Below are 22,024 nucleotides of genomic sequence, written 5' to 3' on the forward strand. Positions count from 1 at the left end.
AACTTTATGAGTTCTGTCTTTTAGCCAGTTTGCAACCCATCTAGTGACATAAGCGTTTACTTTTAAGCTGTTTAGCTTATCTATGATGCCTGAGTGGGGTATTGTGTCGAAGGCCTTAGCCAAGTCCAGGTATGCTGTATGGACTGCTTTGCCCTCATCAATGGCTCTAGTGACTGTTTCGAAAAAGTCAACCAGGTTTAAAAGGCAGGATCTGCCCTTCACAAAGCCGAACTGGGTGGGGTCAAGTGTCTGTAGGTCCCCTATGTCTCTGTTTATGAGTTCCATAATGATTCTTTCCATAGCTTTGTATACCAGGCTAGTTAAGCTTATGGGCGGTAGTTTCCAGGGTCTGTAGAGGCACCCCTTGTGGAGTGGGACCACTGTTGCTGTACGGTGTACAGGTACATATCCCAAGTAAGGCTAAGGTTAAATAGCATTTTATGTGTGGGTTTAGCTCCTCTTGAGTTCACGTAACACGCACCCGGGATACCATCAGGTCCCATTGATGCTGTGTTTTTGCTTTGTTTAGGCGGTTCTCACTTGGACATCTGAGATGACAGGGAAATTACATTCAGCTGGGATAAGTATTTCTTCTTTTGGGGGTGAAGGAGGCAAGAAATTTGCACTGAACCTGTCAGCCAGAATGTTAGCAATATCTGTGGGTTCAGTGTATTTTTTGTTGTTGTGAACCAACTCTGAGCATATCTGAGGGTTTCCGCCCAGGTTTCTAACATAGCTGAAGAAGGCTTTGTGGTTATCTTTAGTGTCCTTAGCGATTTTTCTCTCAAAGTTTGCCTTGGATGTTTTTATGAGAGAACGCAGTTTTCTGCTAATGTTGATCAGGGACGTCTTCCCTTCGTGGGATTTTGCTCTGACGTGCATCAGAGTTCATCCTTGTCCGTATTCATGCACAACTTGGATTTATGGATGTGAAACAGAAGATTTACCCCAGGAGTGCCCCAATACTACTAATGGGCAGAAGCAGCTCATAAATGATTTAACCCATGCAAGAGTCCTCTCAAATTATCTATGGCATGATCTCAGTTATTCTCACTAGGGTAATATATAATTATTGACCATGGGATGGGTAAGGCAAATTTCTCACCAAATTGGATAGGTTAATTTGAGCACAAAAAGGGAAACGGACTAGATTTAATTTTAATTGTAATTCCCATGGGGTTATATATATATATATCATTGGGCATGGCTGTCAACAGACCAGAGGAAAAGTTAAGATCAGAATTATGGAGCATATAGGAGATGTTAGAAATCATAGGGTTGAGAGCTCTGTTGCTTAGCACACACACAGACTGTCTTATTCTGAGGCTCTTAAAAGAAACCCTCCCAAATCTCAAAGACCTCCAAAGTCATCTAATGGCAACAATGCTCCTCTGCAATCACTTAACACACACCAAAAGCAACACCAAACATCTCACATAAGCCTACACCCAGTGGTCCCCAAGAGCAAAGCACATAAGACAAGCATATACTTTACCAAATACACTTGTCATTTGTGACTCTATTGTTATCACACGTATGCCCCATTCACCGGGTTAGACAAGAAGAAGATAACGGTTAGTTGCCTGTCTGGAGCCAGGATCCACAATATCATGCACACACTCAAGTCACTGCACTACAGGTACAAATACGATTCTATCATAGCCCATGTGGGTGTAAATGACCTAGATATACCACAATGGACTATATGAAAAGAGACATAATGGATCTCTTAGACTGTGTCACATATAGGTATGGGTCTTTCATTGAGCAGCATTCTGCCTGCACCAAGGATGATGTCACAGTATGAACATAAAATTATTGATTTTAATAATTGGCATAGTTTCTGATATTACGCCAGGGTAATCCAATATCTATCAGCATGGGAGGACAAGGGCAACAGACTATGTTGCTTTGCCAAAGATGGGCTGCACCTGTCCCCCTAGTCTTTTGGAAATTGGTTAAAGCTTTATCCACCCCCTTAGACCCTTTTTTAGGCAATCTCAAAAAGACAAAACTACCAATGTAGTGGAAAAGCTCCAAGCAACTTTAAGGTGTTTCTGCTTCCAAGAGCATAAAAAAAAAAAAAAAAAATCCACACCCTTCAAGCCCTCCTCACTCTGGAGAATGTAAACATCTGTGCCATGACCGAGACTTGGTTTAAAGAAATAAAAAGTACTCTGGCAGTGCAAGACTACAGTTCCTTCTACACATTTCGACCAACAACAACACAGACTGGGGCCAAAGGTGGAGGTGTCACAATCTACATTAGCAAACAATATACCTCCAGGTTGGTTAAACAGGATGATACCATAAAGCCCATCCACGTGTAATTCACCATAGGTAAGGTCCCTCACCAAATCATGGCTAGCAACATTCCACCATCTATGTCCCTAGAGGTTCACGACTCTTACCTAAACCTACTAGAGACACTCACCATCCAACCAGACACCTTATTCATCTGTGACTTTAACTACCTCCTTATAAGCTGAGAAACTAACACTGCCTCAAACTCACAGGTATTGTTCTTTATTAATGCAAACGCTTCAACTAGAGGATCAAGCATACTGGATCTGGTACTCACCAACATGGGAAAGCTTTGCACCCTCCCCCAGTGTCATAGCCTCACTAGTGAGGTTGGATCATAAACCTGTTTCCTTTGAAGTAAAAATTAACCCAGAAAACCCAGCTAAACCACTGATAGTTAGAACTAGTAAGTTTGCCAAAATTCAAGGCTCCCTAACCCTGAGACCACAGCTGCCTATGCAAAATTATTCACAGAGTCCCTATACAAACTTGTGAGTGGCTGCTTAGAAGCTGCCGTACCTAACAGAAATAAACCCAAAACAAACACTAAAAAAAACACAGTGGTGGAACCTCATCTAAATAAGGTATATAATAAAAGAAGAAAACTCATGGCCAAAATTAAGTAAGAGTGGCACCCTTAAAGATATGTGCCCTCGTATACAACTAAACAAGAAACTAAGAGGTCTAATTAAGTCCAACAAGGCCCAATATGCAGTCAGGATAGCCTCACAGGCTAAGGACAATCACAAAGCCTTCTTCAGCTATGTTTGGAACCTTAAAGCAACACACAGTGGTGTGCTGAACTGGTGGTGAATAGTAATAGCATAGCTAGGACAGAGTGAGTCTGGCAACTGCAAAGTGTTGGGGGGGGGTCAGATAATCCTGATCTCTCTTTACTGCAATACTGGCTTTTAAAAGACAGTATTGTATTTGTGGTCAAACCAAGTTAATTTAGCTTAGACTTCACCCCCACTCCCCCCATTTCCAACAGGTGAAATCCATTCAAACATACTTCCCCCAGATTTTAGCAGGGACCAGGTGCTGGTAGCACTCAATAAAGTCAATAATATTACGTCCTTGGGTCCTTCTGAACAGTCTAAGACATGACCTATCATGACCACTTGAGGCACTCTTCAACTATAGCCTTGAAAAAGGATATGTTCCAAATGAATGGAGGACTGCAGTAGTCATTCCTCTCCATAAGGGCAGACCATCAACCAACCCAGGGAACTACAGACTCATCAGTCTAACAAGTCTAATATGTGAAGCCACAGAAATAATTACCATGGAAATGATAAACAAGGATATTGGCAACCTGCAGACACTGGACCCATCTCAGTTTGGCTTTATTAAGGGAAGGTCATGCCTATTTAATCTGATTAGCTTCTTTGAAAGGGTCACCAAGACAAATGATGAGGGTAAAGCAGTGCATACTGCCTATTTTGATATGGCCAAGATATTTGATGCAATACCCAACTCAGGCATTGTTGACAGGCTCTCTGAGATAGGCATTAGTCCCTACATAACTCAGTGGATTGGGGCTGACTCACAGACAGGATTCAATAAGTCAGGATTGGTGAGGCCACCTCAACCAAGAGACCTGTCACCAGTGGAGTAACCCAAGGCTCTGTGCTGGGTCCAGTCCTGTTTGGTATCTACTGCTTGGAAGTCAAGGCTGATGTTAAAGACCTCTGGTTCAACAAACTTGCAGATGACTATAAATTGGGAGCTATCATAGATTCCCCCCAAGATGCCAACATCTTGCAAGATGGTTTAACACAGACTAAGGACTGGTGCCAAAGCCACTGTCTAAAACTCAATGCTAAAAATGCATTATAATATCCTTTTGGAAACTGTCAACTTAAGTTAATGACTCCATTGATAATAAAACACCCCTCAGAGTTGACCTAGTAGTAAGGGATCTGGCAACTTATGTAGACAGCAATCTGGCCTTTGATCAACACATAGCTAAGATAATAGAAAACCAATGTATTTTGCCAGCTTATAGATAAGGGTGTGGCATTCAGGTCCAAGGAAGTTATAGTACCACTGTACTTAGCCCTTATCAGACCTATCATTAAATACAATGCCACCATTGACATGTATTTAACCAGAGACTTGTAACAGTAGATGCATGCAAAGGTTTCTCACCAAAAGAATTCAGGGCATGAATACCCTCTCCTACAGTGATCGCCTAAAGGCTCTGTGACTATATTCTGTCTCTTACAGGCTGCTGAGAAGGGATGTTTGCCTAGCTTACAGGGCTCCCTCAAACCCATCCCTGATGGATCTGTTGCACATGTGCAAAAGAAACAGCACCAGAAACACTATAAACAGAACATGCTAGAGGGATAGATATGTGTCCTAAAGGATCCCCACACTAGGGAATAGACTTCTCATCCATGTAAAGCAGAGATCATCCTTGACCCTATTCAAACAAAACCTTGACAATTGGATGGGAAATTGTAAATTTACCCACAGTCTGGCCCCCATGTCCTTTATAGACAGAGGTCATCAATAAGAAAAGTTGTATCCTGACACACCCCCTACAAATTCTTAGTTACGTCCCTACTAACATGCCCCCACATACAGATGCCCATGATACTTGGGGACCCAAAAGGTTTAGGGTGCATGGATAGGCTTGTAAGGGCCTTTGGGGTTGTTAGCCTAGTAACAACCTATGAACCTATACTATTAAACTATTAAACATCTAGTACTTAAGATAACAAATAAAAATTAAACTCATGTATAGGCATGAAATACTTTATCTATAAGAAAAAGAAACAAAAAAGCAAAAACTTGTTTTATTGTGTTTTATTAGAAGTTGCTATGTTACAGTTTCTTTAACTCGAGAATGGTCTTAATGGAGCATTTAGTTGAGTCCAGGCTTCCAATAATCTTTAATTCAAATTCATAGTATTAGAATGGGAGGAAAGGTGGAGGGATGGGATGAGTTGAAAGGTTAACTAAAGAAGGAAAAGTGAGTGAGGGTAGAGAGAGAAATTTAGGTAGGGGAAAATCATAGGAGATTGTAAGAAAGAAGTAAAAGTACAAGATGAAATACCAATTAATTTGAAAATCTGAATAAATCAACAAAAGACAGAGAGGGACAAAATGATGATTAATTGTAATAATGAAAGACTAATGAGAGTAGAACTAAATAAGCAAATGACTAAGAGGGAAACATTCATTAATTTGAGGGGTTTTATAGTTTACCTGTTAAACTGCAGTTGTAAATAGCTGTACATTGAAGGGTGACCACTCAGAGTTTATTGTTACCATTTAAACTTTACATGGGTTGGCTTGTTTTAAGATTGAACAGTAAGATGCATTCATGTTTTGTTAGCTTTTGACTAGCTGGTGGCAACATACAGCAAACTAAGGAAGGCACTGCATTTACACGGACCCCTGTCCATTCTGGAAAATATTGTGTGATAGTGTGTGAGCAGAATAGTTGCGGCAAAAAATTAATTACTTTTTGAAAACACTGCACCAGAAGACACTGGTCTAATTGTAAACTGGGCAAAATTGTTGAGGACCCAGTGAATGTAACTCTGATCCGTAGCTGTTCCATATGGCAATAATGTTGGTGTTGAAGTATTTGGCAATTATTAAAGGCGGCGGTACACATTTACCACTCACTCTTAACATCAGTTGCCCTTTGCATATTAATTGACACCAGGGGCTGGATTTGAACCCCGATACTGATGGTTATGTTCCACATTAAATATTGACAGCAGTGGTGTGTTTGCTAAAGCTCATCACAAGGACCATAAAGTAAGTTAAATGGCAGGAAATGTTGCAAACAGAAGGGAGCAGATTCCATGTCCCTTGGTACACTGAGTAATTTCTCTTTCAGTTGGTGCTTGTTTCAGTAGTCATCAGTTGTTTACTAACCCCATACAAACAAACCTGCTGAGACTTGACTCAGTGTGATGCAGTGTTGAGGCCAAACAAAGAGGAGACTTGTGGCATTGTAAATATGCAAAACTGGAGGGACTGCAACAAACTTTAGAAAATATAATCGGTATGCTTATAGGAGTATTAACAGATATAAAATCAAATACTTTGTGTCTCTAAAATCTCTGTATAACAATATATGACAGATTAAAGACAGCCGTAGGCCACCAGGAAGAAGTCATAAGAGAGCAGCATTGTGAGGTATTTAAAATTGAGGACCAAACCATTTTTGCATCAGCCAAGGGGAATAACTGTAAATAGGTATGGTACGTCAGTTTTACATTTTAAAGACCTCATGGAGGAGGTACAGAGCCCTAACCCTGTGGCTTTTGCAGCTTCACTTTCCAAATCTTTTCCAGACAGTCAAAATAATGTTGCTTTTGACAGATGTAAAGGATCAGTCTTCTGAAATTGGAATCAGAAATTCCTCTCGACACTTTATAGCTTACTTCCTGAATTTCAGGAGCAAAGAGGCAATGTTATTGAAAGCATGTTTATTATAGAAACAGCTTTTAGTGAGAAATACCCATTTGAAAGTTTTTTTGCTGGCTACTCTGCTGGCTTATACAAAAGGCATAAAGAATTTGTAGCGACTATCAGTGTGGCCTGGGAAATGGGATTTTTGATGTAGTTGAGATTTCCATTTGAACTGTACCAGCCGAAAGGATCAGTGCCCATTTTTGCAGTTCAAGAAAAGGAAAATATCTAAGATTAAGTCCAGGACGAAGGGATGGTCGTCATAATTGGATGTGTGCCTAATAACACCAGACAAAGGATTAAGTTATGGAAAGGGGTCAATTGGTTTACTAAAGCCAGGGGATGGAAGAGAGCAGCTGGTGAAGGATGGAAATGATTTACAGCAGGTAAGGATGATTAAGACGACTGAATAACACAACAATACCAGAGATTCTATATGTGAAAAGTTTTAATACTTTTGCAATGGACAAAGTCCAATTCCCCTCAGATCCTTCTGCAAGGTTTGAGGTTCTGGGGAAACTGTGGAAGGAGAGATCAAAAGATAGTGACTCCACTGACAGGGATATTACAGACTAGGCTACACTGAGGTTAGTCAATGATAGTTCATTTTCAGTCCATTTCAGCAATAGCCTTGTAGCAAACTAGCCATTCTGATGAAAGAAAGGTCCAAGCAACACCTTTTTGTAAGACTATTACTATTTAAATGTAAGATTAATATAAGGCTATAAAAATATTCTATCCAAGCAGGAAATGTTTTATTTTTATTGTAATCATTGGACTAATATATTGTCTTGTGCTGGCTTAGTAAAGATATTTTCTGGTCTCAGTCTAGCTGATATTTGCATCCTTTTTATTTTGCTCAGTCACAATTAATCCAAAAGGGCTTTTTCCTATTATTGCTGAACTTTCCTTCTGAAGTGCACATGGCAATGTTATGCATTTTAGGATCAATGGAGGTCCTACAAGGGTTTGGGAGGCCACTCACACTCTGTTTATATCTGTAGAACTGGGGTCCTGGACTAATGGGGTGCATGTGACAGCGCACTAAGTCCCAGTGGTTATAGACTATTGGCCTTGTTGGGTGTTGACCACCTCCAGGGGCATTCTTGTTTACAGATTTCTGCTGTTTTATATTATAATATTGCATTATCTTTTAAGGCCAGCTACACTGCTGATCTCACAAGTGAGCATTTAATTCTATGAATTTGTGTATACAAACTGAGCAGCTTGTACAGGACTTTAGGGGTTTCCTACTATATTATGTTTTTGATATTTTTGTGCACAGTCTGCTTTGTTGCTGTTACATAAAAGGGTCTTTTGTGTAGATGTATAGTTTATTCTGACTAAATTACACGTTTGCAACTGTTTTAGTTTGTCATATCTGTTTCTCTGATTTTTAAATCACATTTCATTGCTATAGCTTTGCCATTGCTAAGGTCACAGATAATTGGTTACAGCTTAGTAGAGGCACTGTATTTACAATTTCTTTTCAGATATGTTTCACTGTGTATTACTACTTCCTTGGCTGAGTGGTACATCTGCTTTAAACAGTTACTTTTCCTTAATACACAGTGTTCAAATGATTTCCTTTTTTTCCAGGTATGTTAAAATCCCTCCTCATATTTTAAATACTGATGATGAACTGTAAGCTTTAGGTGGAAGTAGTTGTGCTCAAGGTTCGAGTTTCTATGTCAGTCATAATCTCTTGTTTTACATTATATTATGAAACTTGAGATGAAAGTGCCATTGTCTATGGTATATGTGCCTAGTTACTGACAGTTTCATTCATGTTTGACACTGAAATTATATGGTTCAACTGTTTTAATTTTACAGAAATAAAAATGAGAAAAAGGAGTATTGAAAAAAGGCATTCATCATTTATTTTTCATTTGTTGACCGGGAAAGTCCGACTAGGTTCCACAGAGCCTGTTTTCAGCGGAGGCCCGGGGAGAAATGCTCCAGATGCATGTCTTTGGAATGTGGGAGGAAACTGGAGTACCTGGAGGAAACCCATGAACACAGGAGAACTTAAACTCTGCAGAAGGCACCCTAGCCGAGAATCGAACCGGAGAATCTCTTGCTGTGAGGTGACAACATTAACCGCTGCACCACTGTGCCGCCCATATATATATATATATATATATATTGAAAAAAGGAGACCTTTTTGTACATCTCAAGTTTTCTTTCATCATATACTCATAATATTAGCTGTAATACATTTTAATTAACATTCTGGTTATGAATGCATCAATGTTATAAGCATTTAGTGCACTAACTGCTGATACCAATAAAAGAGTTATACGTATAAAAATATTCTTAGCTAGATAAGTGGACTGATCTGCATATTCCTTTTCAGCCATGACCTAAACAAAAAGTAGGGCACATACAAAAACAGTAAAAAAAATGAAAGATTTACAGAGGAGTGGAACTCACAAATCAAAATTCAGCTGTTTTGAATATTTTAACATCATTGTTCAGCGGTGAGAGTTCACATAGCATAGTTTCTCTAGATGCATTTCAGTACAGACATATTTACAACATTTACAATAATTGAGAAAGGAAAGTTAGGTGTGTAACAGGCAGGGAAAGGAGAGACTGGAAGCTGAATAGACCTCAAGGTAAATAGCAAAGTAGATAAGTAGAAGTGTGACAGGTTAGTTAGTGGAAGGTGAAGAGGTCATCAGCATTTGAAGTGCTAAAATGAAACTGCATGGATAATTCTAATTGCATATTATGTGCTTTTTTCTTGTACAACAGTAGGTTATAATATGTTCATTGTATTCAGTCTGAAATGTTCTTCAATCATAGGCTTATTGCATGAAGCAAATGAGTGATGTCCATGCAATGTATTAGTTAAAAAAATACAGTAAATGATTTGGTATTTTAAACTCTTAATTTTTTGGCCTTACTCTCCTGCTTTCATGAAATATTCTACAGACTCAAAAGTGCCAGTTAGATGAGCATGGAAGTAGGAACTACCAACGTGGAACTGCAGCTCTCATAAAGACTTCCGTGCAGTGCTGACTAATGGATATGCTGCTGTTTTCAGAGCAGATGAAAAGATAAGAGTTGCAGTTTAATAGGTCAGCATACTTCATGATATTTCAGTAAATAACGAATTATTTATGAACACAGGAAATTGTGCAATGAAAGAAAAAAAAAACAATGAAATTGTAGTTTGCATGTTTTTGTTCAAGTGCAGAGAATGCTGACACCTACTTTTGCTGTCACATATTGTTGCCTTAGAGAGTGGTAGAATGTAGGAATGATCAAATAAGTAACAGTGAACATTAATTTTATGGAAGAAATATATATATATATGTTATAGGTAAGTGGGGATGAGAGTGAGCATACAAATGACTGTGGTTTGCAGTTAAAGTAAAAGCTGGAGAAGGGGTAGATTTACTGTTGCAACTGATATGCGCTGTGTGTGTCTTTAAATAAGTCTCTTTTGCAGTGGTACTGTTAGGGGAAGAGGTTTTCATAATGTGATAAGTGGGGTTAGGGTAGTGGGCAAGGGCATGGTGTTGTTTAGGGTTAATGCACATGAGTATAGTGGGCAAGGGGCGTGAGGTACGCTGCCTAGCTTACTCACATGTGCTAATCCTCCCATTGCCCCTAATCCTAACCCTACATGTTACCTTATGAAAGTCGCTTCCCCTAACAGTATCATTGCACCAGGACTCAGACACACACACACACACACACACACACACACACACACACACACACACACACACACACACACACACACACACACACACACACACACACACACACACACACACACACACACCACAAGTGTGCTTCATCCCAGAAAGTAATAATCTTGACAGAGTCACATGGTAACATTACAGACAGTTCTTAAAACATCTGTCCCTCATGAACTGATAGGCAAAGATATTAATTTACTAAAAATAACTCCTACTGCACAGTCCTTACATTTCTGAAAAAAATTATTTGAACAGAATTAGTCGTGCATTTCAAATAGTATATTCATTCAACTGAAAACTCAAAATACCGAAACCCAAATGTCAAAATCTCAGAATATTGACAATGCATATTTGACTTTTCTCCATTGTTGGGCAGTACTATACATGGCATATCTAATTAGCTGGTGGTGGGGGTTGCAGGGGGCTTGCTCCTTGCATTAAATAGATTTTTAATATTTTGAGTTTTCGACATTTTGGATTTCATTATTTTGGGTTTTTAATATTATGACATAGAGCCATTTCAAAGGGGTAGTTTATATCATTTATCCCAACATGAAGAAACATTCATTTTCATTTCTTCATAGATAATTAACTTAGCCAATAGTGGTGGGATATCACTAATCTTGAGTCCACTTACTGGGAATGGCAGTCAGAATGGCAGTCAGAGATCTAATAGAATGGCAAATAATTGAATCACTCAGAACAAGTGTACTCTTGCAAATGGGTAACTGATTTTCTTCCATCTAAACAGTAAGTAGGTTAGATAGGGTTACTCTACCATAGAATAATCTATTCCTTAGATTTCTGTCGTTAACATGATCTAATTTTCAATCCTCCTCCTCCTCAGAATGTCCCCGTCTGATTCATTCGGCTAGCCTTCTTTGTTAGGCTCATAAAGCTCAGTGCAGCCTTTATGTTCAGTACTGAATTCTGAACAATCTGACCCTCATCATTCACTCCACCCGTTACAATATTTATTGTGGAAAAGAAGTAAGAGTTACGGGAGAACAGTATAATGGAAGTGTTTGCACCTCAGCAAACCTATGCAAATCATTGCCAGGTAATATTTAATTTTTCAATTCATTTGAAATGTTTGACAGTGACTATTCAGTCTTGTTTTCCTGTAGCTCCTTTCCATAAAAAGTGTTATCAGAGACATTAATTCCTAACTACTTCACAAAGTCATCTAGAAGTAAACAAGTGAAATCTGTTAGTACATGCGTTACATCACGAAAGGTTTGCACTGACATGTTAGTGTCTTAGAGGAAATGGCCTTATTGTGATTTTAACTTGATTATTTTCCTTAAGTTATTAATTTGGAAGTATATGTCTTCTGTGTAGTGACACTAGCTGCAGAACATTACACCTGGGTTGGCACATTTTCTATTTCTGATGCTGTACATCCCCCATTTAACACATATATAGAAGTACCCTTTATCAATCAGTGAAGAAAAACATTACTGGACAAATCTGTCCATTGTTTGCTTTACAAATGAACCTCAGGTATAAAATCTAGGCCAGTTAGCAAATGCTGACTTGGGTACATTAGAGTAAGGAAAAGTCAGTCAACCCAGCTAATATAAATATATATATATATATATATATATATATATATATATGTATATATATATATATATATATATATATATATATATGTATATATATATATATATATATATATATATATATATATATATATATATAGATAGATACAGTATACATATATATATATATATATATATATATATATATATATATATATATATATATATAGATATATATATATATATATATATATATATATATATATATATATATATATATATATACATTCATACATGGTTTACCATCAGAATCTTAAAGCAGACTTGGTCGAATGATTATAACATTGACCCACGTCCACGAAAACCAACAGCCTCAAACTCCAGTAATGTTGTAGTACAAATCAAATACAATTTCGGGACAAGTGTTAACATGGGTTGAGATAGGGGGAGATTTGTATTTGGACAATACCGTAGTTTGACATTGTCACCGTTAGACCTCCGGACTTCGGTCAAAGTCGATTGTAATTGTAAACCGTATACATACATACATACATACATATATAGGCTCCATCCTTTTCCAGGATTAAGACACTTTGCAACCAGTCTAACACCATAACCATGATGAGTATATAATAGTTTACTCCAGTAAGGAAAAAGATCTCAAATGCTCTGGCCCTAAAAGATATGCCCAACCTTATTAACCTGAAATTACATAATACATACTCCAGTATAATTTTAAAGCACTGTCAACAGAGAGTAGCTATAGTATAATTATAGTATAATGTAAGAATTCACAGTAATAGTCTAATATATTGTTATACCTAAAGTTGTACTATCCTGCCTTCTGACCTTTCAGCATCTAGGTAACGGGATCAGCAAACTAAGTTGTACTAGCTGGAAGTGATTTTCTAATTTTTTTTAAACCAACCTTTGCATCATGGCATGTGGTGCAGAAACTGTCAAACAGAACCTCTGACCATTAGGGAACATTTTTATTCAAGTTCAGGTGAGAAAAACACTTCTTAAAATTCAATTTTTCATATACTGATGTCACTGAGGAAAATGGTAAACTTTAACCTTAGTGGTGTCAGAGTAATAAAAATGTGCATTGTGTCCACAGACATTAACGGGCACACCACCTCACATATGTGAAGTTGCCCCATTAAAGTTCCTAGACTCAACACACATTAGGTAAATACTAAATTTATTTGTGGTATGTGTATAAAAAAGTTTATGAAGCATTTTACTAAAACACAGCCCAAATAAATAAGTACTAACAAGTAGAAAAATCTATTGTGACGTTTGACTCATCAAATGCCGCAATGCATTTACTGATATCAGAAAATCACTTTAAGTAGTGCATACTCCAACATGATGAATAACACAAAGTTAACTATAAGCTGGTTTTCTAGTATGAACTAACACTCTCTGCAGGAAAAACACTCACAAACTCAGAAGAAACAAATCATGTGGTAGTAACATTGCAGAATCTATTTTAAAGACTTTTATTAACAAATAGTTTAATGCTTTCATTCCTGAAATTATAGGAACTTCCTAAGAACTACCATTTCACTACACACGTTAAAATAAATACATTTCATAGAAAAATCATATGTATTTCTTCAACCAATGAGAACAAGATAAATCAATTGAGTGCTTAAAACTGTTAAATGATTAATTAGTTGAAACACAGTTGAATAACAGACATTTAAAAGGGATATGTTATGCAATGAAACAATACCCCCTGTTATACTACAAAGTGTCTTAATTTTAAAATAGAGTTAATTGAAACTGACTCATTTAAACCTGGATGACAAGTGGCATTAAATTTTAGCTGCCATTCCAATTTATATTTAGTCAGACAATCTTCAGTAATATACCTTCTTAAATCATTATTTACTTATTCTAAGTATGTTATGAAATATTCACTATGTTGATGTACAATGCCATACTGCTCCTGAGGTGCATTAACTCAAGGTAAAATGTAGGAAACATTTCCTGACCTTGATTCCTGCTGCCATTGTAATCGAGACTGTCACACTTTCACCTTTGTGTCTTCATGACCCATGTAGCACACACACATGACCTCTCACAACTCAAAGCCACTTAAATGGGTATAGTCCAAGGGAAGAAATCTCATCAAAAGTCACCAATAAAGATGTAAACTTGGCATGACTGGCAGCAGAATAGGGCTACATGGGATACTACAGGTTCTTGAAGTGTCAAACAATTAAAATAAAGAAAAATAAGCATTTATACACATCCAGAATGGAAGTGGCAAACTACTTCAGTTTCCCTAGACAGAAGTATGAGGTCTGTTGGGCTCTACCACAAGAGCTTATGAACCTTGTATCAATAAGTGCTCTAACTCTCACTACCCCAATTCCTATACACTATCACTAAGCTAACTACCCCTCATAGAACCCTGACCCTAAAAACAACTGTTGATTGCTTTGTAACCCTAAGATGCCCCTCCCCAACCCTAACTCTGAACCAACTCCCATTTGTTCCCTAACCGTAACTCTTAATCAATTCCCGATCACTCCCTAAATCTAAAATCCCCTTCCCGTCCTAAATCTATGTCTGGGCAAAGCAAAGAGGTTTGTTAACCATATCCTTCCATGTTGACAAATATTGTATCCCCTAGAATGAGAACAAAATCTAAGCCAATTATTAAAATCAATCATATTCTGTTTGCATTGTGGCATTTTCCTTGGTGAAAATAAAATGCTACTCAATGCTAGGCACCTATCAATCTGTGACACTTAGTCTGAGAGTTCCATAATGTCTCTCTTCACATAGTCCATGAAGGTACTTCTCAGGTCATTACACCTACATGGTCTATGACTATGTTTTCTCCTTGTTCAGCCTGGTGAGTGGGGCATCAGTATGTCATACAATGGAGTCCCCTATGACTAGAGCTATGGGTAGTTTATTGGCTTGCCTTATGGGATTCGTAGTTGAGACTCCACTGGGTGTAGCTGTATAAACAGTGTTAGGTGTCTTTTTTGTTGAGTGCTTTCAGGTGTGCTAAGGATAATTTTAGCAGATGGAATGCTGAGAGATCTTTGGGGTTTGGAAATATTGTATTTAAGTACCACAGGACAACTAGGTCTATGTGTGGGCTGTACATTATGTGTGGTGGGTGTAGAGTGCATGTTTCTGAAAGCAAATTGTTACTATGAGTGTTAACATGCAAGAGTTTTGCCTCTAGAGATATGTACCTACATCTCTCACATACTGTATTTGTTTCTTTGTGGATTAAATGATTGTCAGCAAGCATTAGACAATTACTACATTGTCTTCATATACCCATATCAAGCTAAATGGCTGCAGAGAAAGAGGGAAAGTGCATATCCATGATGTCAGGATCTTTATTTGGTGAGCAACAAGGGTATCGTACATGAGGAGGTTAATAGTGGGCTGAGTAAGGGTGCTTTTGGGAGTAGAAACTAGACTAGGCTGTATAATATTAAATTCAAGGAGTAGTACTCTAAAACACACAAACTGACTGTGTTATGCTACTCAATGTGCAAAATAGTCGCGCTACCAATTTATTGGTACAGTTGCAGAGGGAGTTTTATAGGGAAAATGTAGTTTCTATGTGTTTACACATATACAGGGCACTACTAACCAATACTTTATGATGAGTAGTGGTGTGAAAATGCACCAAATTTATACAGGCACTTAAAACACAGGAAACTGTCTTCTAAACCCTCTGGCCAATAAAATGATTACTCTTACAACTTTCTTATGGGTTTCCCAAATCAGGTAGGCCAGGCTATCATCTATTGCCATTAGATGGACTATCCCAGCTGTCTCAGTGTAAAAACACACAGAAGATTGCCCAAGAGTCCAATGTTGCCACAAAACAACTTAAACAAACTACCAGAACAAGAGAATTTCAAGTATTAGGGACCTTTAAATGATTTAAAGTGCAAAATCAACCACTAAATAAAAAGTTAAACTGTTGCACTCTAAAACAGTTAACTGAAGTGCAAATTAAAAAAAAAATAGATCTCTTACTTGCCAGTGATGGGGCAAGATTAATTCTGGACCCTCTCAGAGTGTGGTAAGTAAGGGTGCCAAGCAGATGGGATCTCAGGGAAAATGATTAGGAAAGAATTTGTAGTAATGGAGATTTACTCAAGAGCAATAAGGGTTTGCTGGGTGGGCACTCAGTATTATTTATGTATGGAAAACAATGGGTAGAAAAAGTACTTAAATAGCTTACACAACAGACTATAGCTGTGAAAGATGGGAGAGAGGGACTTTGAAAGTTGGACAACCATAAGGGCATAAGCCAGAGACACATATTTTTAAAAACACAACAGGAAAAGTGAGGGAGAGTTGGGTAGAAATTTAAGCTGCAAGAAGCAGACTAGCTAGAAATCAAATAAATCCAATATTGGAGATCTAGTCCTATTGAGCCACAGGTCAATGACACTAGGTAGGTTAACATTTCAGAAACTTTAGCTGAATGTCTCAGCAGGAGCTGAGGTAGGTTAACATTGCAGAAACTTTAACTGAATGTCTCAGCAGGAGCTGAGGCAGACTCAAAGAGGTAGGCTAACATTTCAGAAACTTTAGCTGAATGTCTCAGCAGGAGCTGAGGCAGACTCAAAGCGGTAGGTTAACATTTCAGAAACTTTAGCTGAATGTCTCAGCAGGAGCTAAGGCAGACTCAAAGGAGAACAGAAATACAACTTTAAGCAGATAAATGATAAGCAGACTATACAATTCTAGCAGGAAAACCAGAATAAAATCTAAAATTGTGTAAAAGCACTGAAAAACCATTCTAGGAGCAGAACTTACAGTACTGCCAGTACTGCAATTGTATCACTATCTAAGGCACTAGACTATGTAGAAATTTACCAGCAACACTGTTTAAGGAGAAAAATGCAGCAATAAATGTCTAAATTAGGCTCTAATCAGCTAGCAGTTCACATTTCTGCCATAACTGTGAATAAACCTACAACTAAGGCCCCACACGAGGTTCACAATACAAACAGCTAGCTTTTACAAGTAGTTCTACTTACGGAGATAGAAGTGCAGTATAATTTGCAAACATTACGAAGTAATTCACAACCATCCCACAACTGCAAATGAAGCTACAAGACTACGGTCCCAGAACAAACTAAAAAAAATGCAAACATACAACTTTTCAGCTAAAACATGGGAAAAAAAGCAGAAAAGTACAAACCATGCATGTCACTAGATGTTCAACCTGCAATATTTAAGCAGAATTGAAATAAAAGCTTGTTTTATCTTTCCTTCTTGATGGAATGCTTGTTTCTCACAGTTCAGGGCTTCGCACACCTCTCAGAGTAATATAAGGCCCTGTTTGGGTGTAGCTTTGTGATGGATTTAGCAGACTTTCTAGAGAGGGATCCAATCAAATAAAGCCAGTATTATTTATTTATTTTATTTTATTTATTTATATTTGTTGACCGGGATTGTCCGACTGGACATAGGTCCATTTTCAGCGGAGGCCCGGGGAGAAAAGCTCCACAGTTAAAATAAACAGACGGTAGTTACATTGGATTACATAGCGATTAACAATTTACATAGCAATTACTTACAACATATTTACAGATGAAGAACATAGTACATCAGTAGACAACTAGAATATTTATCTGTGAAGTACATAACAGATATTAACAAATGTTAAAATAAGGAGTTCCTGCTGTATAAGTACAAGGCTTATGAGCATCTGAGCTTGCTATAATCAAGGTAATTAGTGGAGTGGAAAGAAAAGTAGTGGTTGGATGGGGTGGGTGATATTAGAGTGGGAGTTGCAAGGGCATAGCCAGCATGTTTTTAGGTGTGCTTTTAGTAAAGTTTTGAAGTGGGTGCATGATGGTACGGAGGTAATTGTGGGTGGGAGGGAGTTCCATAATTTGGCTATGGTGCAAGAGAATAGTGCTTCACCAGCAGAGTTATTGGCTTTAGTGATCTGCAAGTGATTTTTGCTGCTGGATCTTAGTGGTCTGGTGGTGCGATAGGGTTGGAGTAGATTCTGGAGGGATGGTTTACTAGTTTGTGGGCAAGTGAGAGTTGATACCATTGAAGGAGGTGAGGGAGTTCAAGCCAGCCCAGTTCAGCAAGTGAGAGACAGTGGTGACTACAGTAGGATGCCCCTGTGGCAAATTTGGCAATTTTGTTGTAGCAGGTCTCTAGCTTGTTTAGATCGCATTGCCTTAGGTTGGTATATATTGGAGAGGCATAAAGTAGGGTGGAGATAAGGTGGGAATTTGCTATTGAAATCTTTGCTGCTTTGGTGAGAAGATGCTTATTTCTGTATAATGCTCCTAGCTTTTTGTGGACTTTTTTTATGGTCATGGATATGTGAACGTCAAATTTTAGTTTATTGTCTATTTCTACTCCTAGAAATTTGGTGTGTTCAGTTGGGTATATAGTGGTGTTGTCTTTTGCTGTGATGTTAAAGTGAGAGTTGTTTTGAGTATGTTTGGTGGGTTGGAAGATGAGTAGTTTAGTTTTGTTTGGGTTGAAGAAGCTTACTTCCCCTTGAGTAGTTACAAATTTCCCCCATTTTCTATAGCAGCTTACAAAGTCAGTTACAACTTTCTAGCAGTTCAAATCTCAAGTTGCTAGCCAGCCCTTCCTGCTCAAGCGTACAATACACAATATTACTGCACTCTACAAACAATACACAAATACATGAGACAACCCTCTCTCCCAACAAACACCCTCCCAAGCCCACAAAGAGTAACTGAAAGCACAGAGGAAGCACTAGCTCCCACACACACCATAACAAAACTCTCAACATAGGACTAACACAACTTAACACAAAAACATAAACACACCACCCAACATAATCACACATAAAAACAATCCATAACTACACAAACACAACAAAAAAGGCACCACCAAACAACACACCCAAACAAACAAGACCCACACAAAACACCCAAACAACTACCAGATCACACCATAAGTGCACCCAAACATAGATCAAGGCATCACACACACTTCCACACAAAGACACACAAACACAACACACCCTGAGTAAACACTCACGCCAAAACACACCACACTTGTCACAGACTGGGTCTCAGTAAGACCACCAGAGGAGACACTCACACCAAGCAACAACACAAGCACTCAGTCCACCAGGCAATAACACATGACTCAGTCATTGTCCACACCAGTGTGAATGTCCTGACAGTCATTGAGTACATGACTGAATCATACATAACGCTCCTCCTGTGTGATGTAGCCCAGGCTGGTCCCCCTGACCCATCTCAGATTATGTAAAGGAGCTCAGAGCATGATGCTGACCCTGAGGAGACAAATGATCAGTTCCGAATGATGCCATTACACCATGCCTCAAATTATGGTCATAATATGTGGCTTAGCTGAAATGGCTTACATGTCTTTGTCATTCTCTGCGATCACCTGTATGTCTGACTGTCGGATTCTGCTCACCCCATTGCGGCTTGCACTGCAAGCCTTGCACCTGTCACCCTGGGTGTCGGATAAATTCTATAAACACTACCACCCACCTAAATGGGAAAACTAACTCAAACTACCAACTAAAAGCAAAGATGCCAAAAAGGTAAATGGCTCAATGACTCTATGCCTCAGTCTCAAGTGCCAGTCCTGTGCTGTGACCCAGCATGCCCCGGCTCAATTCCTGAGCTAAGGTCGCAACTCATTCAGGCCCAAACCTGACTCAACCACCACCAGACAACACCCTCAGGTGTATAAAATCCAGGGTGTATCCATATTCACCTCAACCATAACCTATCCATATTCATCAAGTGGCAAGCATCATCCATATTCACACCAACAAGCACTACCTCCAGGCTGATAGCATGTTAGTTTGCAGCAGGTTACAGGCCAGGGCCAGTTTCTCAAGGAACCCCAGACAGCCTTCCCGAAGCATCAGGGAGAGTATAAATGTCTCTCCAAAAACCACTGGAAAACATGACTGTTCTACCTACCTCAAGCCCCAGTGTCCAAACACAAACTACCCACCCACAGACAAAGGCAATTACCATTCCCCAATATGTCCAAATGCTAGGTTCCTGGCCCCATCACCACAAGAGGTCAAAATATCAAACATAGGAACATTCCCACAAGAGGTGAAAATAACCCCAATCAAATCATCTATGACAGATCAATGCTCCATCCAACCAGTATCTCTCCTCACCCATCCCCCACCCCCCAACCAATCACACAGCACAAAGACTCCCAAAAGCCACCCCAAAAAAAAACCACAGTGTAGAACTTCAAGCAAGAAGAACACTTCAAAAGCTTGTGGTCCACGCTAAGACTCCCTTGCCCTCCTGGAAACCCACACCCCACTTAAGTTGAAGATCTTACAAAATGCTTTCAAATTAAATCAATCAGATTGTATGATCAAGCAATCCCAAAAAAAAAGCAAACCCCCAACCAAAGCAAACCCCACCCACCAGGCAAGCCCCCAAAGCACAAAGAAGAAAACAACAAGAGAAAAGACAAAATCCCTAAAAGCTACAAGTAAAGAGAAAAACACTAGGAAAAAATCATCTAAAGCCAAAACTAAACTCACTCAAAAGCCAAGGCCAACAACAACAAGCAAGGAGAAAAAACTAAGGGAACAAAAGAATCTGTCTCATTATATTAGAAAAACTGAATTAGAAAGAAAGAATTAAACAGATGTAGTCCAAAATGAGTACAAAAACAGACTACAAGATCCCTCAAACCAACAGAAATGGCAGTCCCCCTGGCAGACTCCCCCCCAATCCTCAAAAGGCCTCCCCAAAATACCCATCTATCTATCCCAGAAGACAGCCTCAATAAAATCAAAATGCCCTCTATAGAGCTAAAAACTGGTGCTAAAAACACAGCAATGGGACCCTATGGTGTGTGCTACAGTGCCTACATGAATCATCTCAACACACCAAAAACACACATAAGGCTGCTGTTTAATCTCTTCAAGTTACCACAGGAAATGGCACTCATCCCGGGCCGACGGCAACTGTGGTCCTCAGCGGTGTGCTTCTGACGACCCTGGTATCATCAAAAGCATAAACTTAGCTAACAAGCCTGGTCTGCAAAAGAGGAGGAGATCAACATGGCATAACCTACAAAGGGAGGGGGGGAATGAACTTGATTGGACTCCACCTGCTTGTTCAAGGCAGGCAATGCCTCTTGAACTTGGTTGACTTTTTGGAAAAGTCAAAAAGGCCATTGATGAGACCAGCCAGTTTTGACACACAGCCTTGACCTTGCTAAAAGCTTTTTCACAAATATTCTAAACCGGTATCATAGAAAAGCTCACCAGCTTAAATGCCAATGTGTATGTCAAGGCAAGATGGCTCCAAACTGGTGCCATGTCGTAACACAGCCCTCAGCGGTTGTCCACAGGGCTCAGGCTTGTCTGGTTCCCTCTTTATCGCCATCTAGAAGAACAGCAAACATTTAGGAGAGGAGAGTTGTGGCTGAATTAGAATCAGCTGCCACTATCGATCAGAAAAAAGATCCTAGAGAGGTCATTCAGAGAGGTCTCCTCTCATAGAAAACTGGTGCCAGAGACATGCCACTTTAAACGCCAAGTCAAAAATATAGTCATACCATAAGGTAAAAAACAAACAAGGTAAGGTAAAGTTAGTTAACAGGTATATCCCATTCCACACAAGAGGTTATCAGATCAGGGGGACAGACCACAACTGTAACCTTTCTTCACGGTTTTGACATTGTTGCAGTGTTAGGAGGACCCTCATACTGCTTAGATCTTCCACATCTGGGATTCATCCAGATCAAGGGAGATCAGCACTCTTCATTGTTCCAATGCTACAGACCAATGATTGAGTACAATGCCCCACATTGAATGTATGCACTCCATGGAAAGACCCCAAAAGACCCCAAAAAAAAAAGTTAAAGGCAAAAAAGGCTCAAAATATGCCATATGCTCTACCTCGACTGAACTTCAGTCCCATTCTACTGTGTAGTCATGCATCTGCTCCTGTGTGACATGTTGCCTGACATACAAGGCTCCAACCATGTCCAACCATGCTT

Source organism: Protopterus annectens, chromosome 3.part1 (assembly GCF_019279795.1).
Source record: "Protopterus annectens isolate FY-2018-M chromosome 3.part1, PAN1.0, whole genome shotgun sequence".
Classification (NCBI taxonomy): domain Eukaryota; kingdom Metazoa; phylum Chordata; order Ceratodontiformes; family Protopteridae; genus Protopterus; species Protopterus annectens.